The following is a 10,061-nucleotide window of genomic DNA, read 5'->3' on the forward strand; positions in this document are numbered from 1 at the left end:
ACCCTGATAAGACCTAGACTGGAATATGCTGCAACGCTATGGGCACCTAGCACAAAGAAGAACAAAAGAAAGTTAGAAAGAATACAAAGAGCAGCGACAAAGATGGCACCTACATTGACAAACCTGACATACGAACAAAGACTGGAAAAATTACACCTGTCATCACTGGAACAGAGAAGAGAAAGAGGTGATTTGTTGACAATTTTCAGAATTATAAAAGGGATGGAAATTCTCGACAGAGACGATTTATTAAAGTGGGACAGAAGAGAAACAAGAGGGGACGAAGAGAAACTAAAGAAAGACAGCTACAGAAGAGACCTGAAAAAGAATAGCTTCCCACATAGAGTGATTGATGTCTGGAACAAACTGAACGGAGTAACGATGAATGCCAAAACTATACACGATTTTAAGAATAAACTGGATGCGGAGAGATACGAAAACGTGTCACTACGAACATAACTCTCGTCCCGTAAAATACAACTAGGTAAATACACACACACACACACACACACACACACACACACACACACACACACACACACACACACACACACACACACACACACACACACACACACACACACACACACACGACTCGATGGCGCAGTGGTAGAGTTCCCGGCCACCACTACGGCGGCCCGGGTTCGAATCCCAGTATAGCTGCGCTGTGAGTCGTTACTCCAACTCTCGTGGGGGGAGAGTTGGGTGTGTGGGGGCGTGTAGTGTGACAGCAGTACCCATAGATCGGTCATATATGAGTTCTCTTCCGAGAGGGAAATACGAGTAGCTGTCGATCACGAGTCCAATACGTGATTCAAGACCATGGTGAATCACACACACACACACACATACACACTGTTCGGCTGTGCAGTGGTACCGTTCTCGACCGCTAATTCAGCCATTTGAGTACCGCTCAGAACTGAAAAAACAAATGGGCATCGCTCTTCTCTGAGCCGGCACTCCAACTCTGGTGGGCAAGGACGTGTGTGTGTGTGTGTGTGTGTGTGTGTGTGTGTGTGTGTGTGTGTGTGTGTGTGTGTAAGGATACATCATGACCCATGCATTAGCTCTGAACTCTCATCCGAGAGAATAATAACTGTCGATCACGAGTCCAGCACGGGATACCAAAACCGTCAAGGTGAATCACAGATGACACTCGGGGCTCGAACTCTGTCTGGCCGTGTTGGTAGTCCCTGTCGCTGATGGTGAACGGGATTCTGCGCAGCAAAGAGATCTCTTTACTCTTTGTACCGTTTGTCTGTCTGTCTGAGAGACTGACAGACAAACAGAGAAACAGACAGACACAGACAAACGGGACAGACGAGTAGACAGACAAGCAAACAGAATGACATAAACTGACAAATAGAAAGACACAAACAGACAGACAGACAGATAGAAACTCAAACAGTCAGAGAGACAGGCAGACAGACAGAATAGACGATACAGACGGACGAGACAAGTAGACAGACAAACGGGACAGACATATAGACAGACGGGACAGACATATAGACAGACAGGCCAGACAGACAAACGGGACAGTTGGACAGAGACAGATAGACAACTAAAGACTTTATCAAGATGAATTTCCGTCTTTTGGCTTTCAAAGGATCCCATTCCTCTCCAGGCCCCCTTCCCCCCCTCACTTTAATAAAATCACCTGCCGGCAGACATAAAGAACATAAAGGACTCTGAGGTTGACAGCTTGGCTTGAGACAAAGGATCTTAGGGTCGGGACCCTTATATGGCCTGTTCAGGTCGGGGACCCGCGCTCAAGGGAAGGACAATGAAGTTCTTTAGCGTTAAGAACGAAGAACTTGTGCGAAGCACGTGGCAGTAAGGTCCAGTACACGTGCATATGGGATCCAATTTTGGGCCTTATTACAGTTCTTCTTCTTCCCGAGTGCCCAATTATCTTTTATAGGTTGACTTTGGCCTACGTAGGGTCTTTAGAATGATATGACCGTGTCTACGTGGGTTTGTGTGTGAGTAGGTATGTGTATGTGTGAGCAGGTGTATGTATACACACACACACACACACGCACACACACACACACACACACACACACACATATATATATATATATATATATATATATATATTTTTTTTTTTAAGAGAATCGCCATTGACAGCGAATGTCAACTCAAATAATTCCGACAGTTACCCCGAGACTCGAACTGGGCCCTTGCTTGACGCTGGGCCAAAGCTATGCCGACTGAGCTCCATTTACTCAGTTGGTAGAGCTTTGGCCTAGCATCACGCAAGGCCCCGGTTCGAGTCCTGGGGCGACTGTCGGAATTATATATATATACAGTATATGTATATATATATATATATTTATATATATATATATATGTGTGTGTGTGTGTGTGTGTGTGTGTGTGTGTGTCTGTGATTCGCCATGGTCTTGGATCACGTGTTGGACTCGTGATCAATAGCTATTGCCCTCCCGGAAGAGAGCCCAGCACTCTATGGGTAATGCTGTGGCCGAACACGGACACACACACACAACTCCCCGCCCACTGGAGTTGGGGTAACGACTCGCAGCGCAGCGACAATGAAATTATTTAGCCTTGTGTGTACATGTGTGTTTTCCTGTGATTGTGTTGTGACCGTGTAGGTTTTGGTGTTATACAATGTACCTATGCTTTCATTACAATATTTTTAGTCGTTTTCTTCTGTCACTCACACTTTGATCCTTGGAAAAAATTTCGAACTAAAGAGGTGTTTTTCTTCAAGTGGCAAAAAAGAAAAAAAAAGATTAAAAGAGAAAAAAAAAAGCAAAACAAAGGCATAGTAGAAGTTAAGAGTGATCAGCATATTTTCTTTTACTTATTTATTCACTTACTGTATTTTCTCTGTATTTATTAGACTACCTCTCTTATATGAGGAAAAAGCCCATTGTATATAAATTAATAAATTTATTTATTTATGTATTGGTTAATATATTCTTATCATTTATATATCTATTTATTAATTCTATTCATATATGCATTTATATATTTCATTTATTCATTTATTTACTTTCATCAATTCATTCAATTTTCTATCTTGATTTGTTTATTTCATCTTCATTTATTCAATCATTTATAAATCTTTTCTTATTTCTATAACTCTCTAAAAAAAATTCTGGAGCGCTCCCGATCTGAGTCGGCCGGCCCGGGGGTGTCTGCGACTTCCATTGTGTTTCTGGGACACCCCGCCGGCCTAGCTGTAAGCATACATTTGAAAGTTAACGGGTTGGGGTTTCTGAACTACGGCCCCCTTCTCGGAGTTGGTTATCGTTAAATGGCTAAAGAAACTGAAGCTCAGAGAAAGAGGAGGATACGACATTTCTGGAGTTGGGTCACCACGAAGAAGAGCCAAGACAAGAAAAATGTACAAAACAATAAAGCGCTTTTCAACAAGTTAACAGCAGAGCACTCTTCTTTATTCCCTTCTCTATACGCTGATAACCAACGTGGGCAGTGGCGCGGTGTAAAGATGCCGGAGTCTTTTGCTGCTAAGAAACGAAGACAGAGACATTTTTGGAAATGGGTGATAAACACGAAGAAGATAATTAAAAATGTAGTGTTGAAAAACTGTAAACAACTTCAGATGTTGAAATCAGAGCATAGTACAATGTTTCCAGAATTTTACGATAATGTGAAGTCTTTTAATGTTAACGAATCACTAAAAGAGTTTCATAGAAAAGTGTTAAAATTTAATGCCACAATTCGTGAATCAGATGAGTATACGTATTGCGATGAAATGTTTGACAGTTTACCGTTATATGATGGTGAAATTAAGAGTGAAGTTTCAGAAAATTTTAAAAAACATTATTTTGCTGGTTACAAAAGCTTTAAAAAAAAAACAAAAAAAAAACGGAGAAAAACTGGAAAGACTTTATTTTTATTTAGACTTACGCCCAAGATCCGCTCGAGTCCCAAAGATCCGCTCGAGCCCTCAAGATCCGCTCGAGTCCCAAAGATCTACTCAAGTCCTCTAGATCCACTCGAGTCCCAAAGATCCGCTCGAGTCCTCTAGATCCACTCGAGTCTCAAAGATCCGCTCGAGTCCTCTAGATCCACTCGAGTCCCAAAGATCCGCTCGAGTCCTCTAGATCCACTCGAGTCTCAAAGATCCGCTCGAGTCCTGTAGATCCACTCGAGTCTCAAAGATCCGCTCGAGTCCTCTAGATCCGAAGGAGAAGAAGAAGAAGAAGAAGAAGAAGAAGACGAAGAAGAAGAAGACGAAGAAGAAGAAGAAGAAGACGAAGAAGAAGAAGACGAAGAAGAAGAAGAAGAAGACGAAGAAGAAGAAGAACGCGAAGACGAAGAAGAAGAAGAACGCGAAGACGAAGAAGAACGCGAAGAAGAGGAGGAAGAAGAAGAACGCGAGGAAAAAGAACGCGAAGAAGAAGAAGAAGAAGAATACCACCTGACCCCGACTTCTTCTTCTTCTTCTTCTTCGCGTTCTTTTTTATGCCCGAAGAATTTTACCGTGATGATGACTCCGAGAAGGTTGAGCTTTCAGAAGAGTTTAAAGAACTTAAGGAAGAGATTAAGAAACGTGACATAGAATTTAAAGAGATTAAAAAACGTGAAAGAAATCATGAAAAAGAGCTGGAAACCATCAAGGAATTGCTTTACAAGATTATCAGCAGTGATGAAGAAGATGAGAACAGTGAAAGAAGAGAAAATGCGGTGCAGATGTGAATATTGTGAAGGAGTAAATAGTATAAATAAAACTGTATTGTATTAAACATGGGGCGGAGCCCTTGGGCGCGTAAGCGCCCGGGAGCGCAGCGAGCAGCGCCGCAGGCCAAGTACCCCTGGCGTAGCCAGGGCCGGCGCAGCCGGGTGCTTGTATCTCTCTACCTTTTTATTTCTGAGTGGAAACGAATCTCCAGTCATAAAAGAATGCTCCGTTACTCTGGTCCGTAGGGGTTACTTTAGCCAAATCTTGGCTTTCCTTTTCGGACCTCTTAGAGGGGGTTTACACGGACTAATGGATTGTCGAACGCGGTTCGACAGACACGTGTTTAAAGTGATGTGTGAACGTGTGAATGGGGTATTTGGGGTTTAACCAACGTGTTCGACAACCAACTACCCCGTTCACACGTTCACACATCATGTAAGTCCTGACAACACAACCTCCCTCGGCCTCACCAATGACGTCATCGAAAGCGTGCTGGTCTAGCATTCACTTGTGTTCGAGTGTCATATTACTCCAGAAGTGCATACCTAAAGGATACATCAACAGAAAATGAAATATTAGTTTTGTTAATTAGAATACATCAACGTAACATACGTTTGTTGCGGTGTAAATGAATAAGAAATGCGAAAGCGACACACTAGATACGGGGATATCGGCGAGCTTTGAGACGCCATGTTTGTTGTCGAAGACGAACTAACATAGTCTAATGAATTGCTCAAGTCTAGTATGAAGACCTTTAGGAATGCTAAATGCACACCCCATAGGAGGTTAGGCTAGGCTGGGTTAGGTTAGGTTAGACCAGTTTATTAGACTTCCTTAGTTTTTCTTCGACAAAAAAAAAAAGAAAAGAAAAAAAAATGGCGTCTCGGACCTGGCTGACGACCGAGTTGTCGGTAGTGTATCGCTCTAAGCAAGATTTTCATTATTAATTTCCATCACTGAAAACGTATATTACGTTGGTATATTATAATTTACAAAATCAAAATTTAATTTTCTATTACTATATCGCTTAGGTGTGCAATTCTAGAGATTTATCCATTATCTGCCTTCCATCAGTCCCCAAAGCGAATAGGGCAAAGGTGGCGGCTTCGGACGCAGCTGTTCAGCGCCTCCTGGCGTGGTCTCTTCACCATCACCTTTGTAACATCGTTAAGAACGCCTCCTCGCTAGAGAGGGAGCAGAGCATAATTATGTTCATAGACGTGATTTACATAAATGCATGGACACGTATCTGAGTATACGTGGATACAAAATGGAGAGAGAGAGAGAGAGAGAGAGAGAGAGAGAGAGAGAGAGAGAGAGAGAGAGAGAGAGAGAGAGATAGAGAGAGAGAGAGGATGGGAGGGAGGGAGGGATAGAGGATGGGAGAGAGGATAGGAGGGTGGGAAGGAGGGAGGGAGGGAAAGATAAAAGAAAATCTGTATGGCGAAGGAGCTCAACCAAACTACTGCAATTTGCATGAAGACGTTTTCTCGTCATTTTCGCCTTTGCCTTTCCGCTGGAACAAGGAGGATCCTCCTCCTCCTCCTCCTCCTCCTCCTCCTCCTCCTCCTCCTCCTCTTTTGAGCTTTTGATCCTCCTTCAGTGAGGAGGAGGAAGAGACTCGGTGGGTGTCCTCCTCAGTGAGAAACAGGTCCAATCAGGGACAAAGGATCTGCAACGACGACAGACATTCCGATATAGTAAACACCTCTCCTTTCTATTTGAAGAGCTTACAATAAATGAACACACACACACACACACACACACACACACACACACACACACACACACACACACACACACACACACACATATATATATATATGTATATTCACACTGAAAATCTCACAGTCGGTAGAAATGAAGAAAATTGTATGAACATACGTATATTGCGATGACTATCTGTGATCCTCTTCAGCGTGGGTGGGCTTATTTATAGTAGAAGGGGATACATAGAGGACGCGTGAGGAGGTTGGTATGCTTACATGTGGTCCAGCTGAACAGAGGATTATTACATAACTGGAATTATTACATAACTGGAATAAGTGAGTCTTTCAGTATTTCAGTAATATATGGATGAATATATTCGTCGACAGGCGTCGTATAATAACGGGCACTGCCGTGAGGAATGTTGCGTTGCTACATTCGTTTGTGTGCAACATGGTGCTCAGAGATGGGAATGTGACAATAGTGTGCACTCCAACTACTTTTGCTTGGAATTCGTGTTCTCAATGAAATAATCACGGGATGGTGAAGCCTTACCTAACCTGCCCTAACCAACCTAATTTACCTAACCTGACCTGACCTATCCTAACCTAAACTACCTAACCTAACGCAACCTAACCTAGTCTAGCCTAGCCTAGTCTAACCTAGCCTAGCCTAACCTAATCTAGTCTAGGCTATCTTATCCTAAGCTAACCTGACCTACCTAACCTAACTTTACATACCTAACCTAGCCTAGACTAGCCTAACTAACCTAACCTGGCATAACCTAACCTAGCCTAGACTAGCCTAACTAACCTAACCCGGTCTAACCTTACCCAGCTTAGCCTGTCCTAACCTGCCTAGCCTACCCTGACCTAACCTAATGTAACCTAACCTAGTCTAGCCTAGGCTAGCCTGGCTTAACCTAACCTACCCAACCTAACCTAACCTACCTAATTCAACCTAGCCTAGCCTAATCTACCTAACCTAACCTGGCCTAACCTAACCCAGCATACCCTAACCTAACCTAACATTACCTAACCTAACCTAACGTTACCTAACCTAACCTAACCTAACCTAACCTAACCTACCTAACCTAACCTAACCTGTAATGGCATCTGGACCTATTCCACCCTTAATTAGAAAACGGGGACTCAGGGGTGGGTGTAGGGTGGTGGGGTGGGGATTACGATGCTTGAAAGAGGTCCTCAATATTTGAGAGGAAAGTAACAAGACGAGAGTAGAGAATATTTTCTACACTAATTACTTACTAACCGAGGGAGTGAGAGCGATAAGGTTCGTACAACTCTCGAGGATCCTTGGAAGAAAACGACTCCGCTAAATTACACTAAGTCGCTTATGCTCTCCTAGAAAAAACTCTTTCTGGAGAAAAGTAGTCAGGACATGGGAGAAAAAGGAGATGGAGTAATAAAACGGGCACGTAAAAAAAAAAAAAAAAAAAGCGAAATAAGGTAGGAAAAATTGAATTGGTACGTAGTCAAGAAAATGGGAAATGAGGGAATTAAGATCAAATTGGCTCCAGTGTCGGTATTTCAGTGCCCGGAACGTCTTAGAAAAAAAAAAAAAAAAAAAAAAAAATTGGTTCCAATATCGGTCTTCATCGACTTGAGCGAGTCCGTGCCACGCTGATGAAAGAAATAGCCGCCCTATACACCGAACTACACATGCGCAATTGTTGGGCAATGGCGTTAATGTAATAGTATTGATTTTAGTACGTTCTTCCATTTCCACATCTGGTATTATAGAAAGAGTGAGAGTGAAAGAGAGAGAAGGAGAGAGAGAGGGAGAGTGATTAAGAGAGGCAGAAGGAGAGAGAGAGGGAGAGTGATTAAGAGAGGCAGAAGGAGAGAGAGAGGGAGAGTGATTAAGAGAGGTAGAAGGAGAGTGGGAGAAACAGGTAGAGAGATAGAGAGGTAAACATACATTCACTTTTGCAAATTTCCATCTCCCCCCTCTCTCTCTCTCTCTCTCTCTCTCTCTCTCTCTCTCTCTCTCTCTCTCTCTCTCTCTCTCTCTCTCTCTCTCTCTCTCTCTCTTTATCCCACCCCCATCTGTCGTTAATTCCCGGCAGCATCAATGTGTTTCTCTTCAATGCTCTCTCCCCTAATGGTCCTGATTAGTCTTGTGCATGGCTCATTGGCGGAATAATTACTCTCGTTGTCGATTTCCTCTTTCCTGGGTGCACAGCTGACTCCCCTAGTGTAGGCCTCATGGTCTCTTGCAGTCTCCTTCATTCTTATGCTCTTATGTTCTTACGTTGCAGTAGGGCAGCTGTTGGCCGTAGTAATGCTGCGGTATTTGCAACCGACTGAGGTGCAACATACTTTGCTTTTGAAGTTGACGGCTTTTTTTTTTCTCTCCTTCTCCCTGTGGACAGTGAAGTGGCTCGTGATTTGGCTTTTGCGTACAATATCGCAATACAGATTGTGTGTGGGTATGGTGTAGAAGGGACTCCAGGTATGAACAATATCCGCCAAGAGTAATGATATTGTCAAGCCATCTGTGCGGATGTCGTTTGTCAAATTGGGAAGCGTGAGGTATATGGAACAAACGTCAATAACTGAAAGAAAGAAAAAACAAACAAAAAAGAGAAAAACAAAAAAAAAGGAAAGAAATTGTGAAGAAAAGAAGAAGGAAAGAAAGAAGGAAAAAGAAATAAAAAAGAAATAAGGAGAGAATGAAAAAAGAAAAAAGGAAAGAAAGAAAGGAGAGAAAGAAAGATGGAAAGATAAGAAAAAGAAAGAAAAAAATAAAGATAAAAGGAGAGAAATAAGTAGAAAAACAGAAAAGAAAAAATAAAGATAGAAGGAGAGAAATAAGTAGAAGAACAGAGAAGAAAAAATAAAGAAAAAAGAGAAGGAAAGACAGTTGAGAAAAAAGAAGGAAATATAGGAAACAAACAAGAAGACAAAAAGAAAGAAGAAAGAAAATGCTGAGGCGGATAGTTGAGGTTAGCGAAACTCAACTCTTGTGGGGTGAGGGAGGGGGCAATGCGTCCCCCCCTAAGGCTGAATAAAATCGCCATCTTCCTTTCCAGCCAGCCTGGCGCCAAGAAAGTGTCTCGCAGCGTGTCACACGGGCCGGCCGTGTCATTTGGCGACGACTGCGAATGTGTGTCAGCTTAGCTTCATGTTCTTTGTTGTGTCCTTTGTTGTTTTGGTGGACTTTGTCGGTGACAAGGCCTGAACATGGGAACACCTTTTTTTTTTTTTTTTTTTTTTTTTTTAAGTCCGCCTTATGGAACCAGACAACAAAGCTTCCATGTACAGTCGCGCCTTCTACTCACAGATCCACCATTGGCTGAATGGAATTGCCTGGTGGCAGACGAACCACAACGCACAAGTCGTGAATCAGGTCCTGTTCACACTTGCGGTTTCAACCGCAGGGGTTTCAACAGCAGCGGTTCAGTTGCAATGTAAGTTAATAGAAGAGTTCACACACAACCGCGCAGTTTTTTTTCCTGATTATGCCGCGGTTTGTGAGCGGTCTAAACCGCTAGTGTAAAGGGGACCTAAAAGTGGAAAAGGCGAATTACGACATTATTGAAACACACGCACGCGCACACACACACACACACACACACACACACACACACACACACACACACACACACACACACACACACACACACACACACACACACACACACACACACACA

The sequence above is a fragment of the Oratosquilla oratoria genome, chromosome 14, assembly GCF_046742065.1.
Source record: "Oratosquilla oratoria isolate Oo_2021 chromosome 14, ASM4674206v1, whole genome shotgun sequence".
Lineage (NCBI taxonomy): Eukaryota > Metazoa > Arthropoda > Malacostraca > Stomatopoda > Squillidae > Oratosquilla > Oratosquilla oratoria.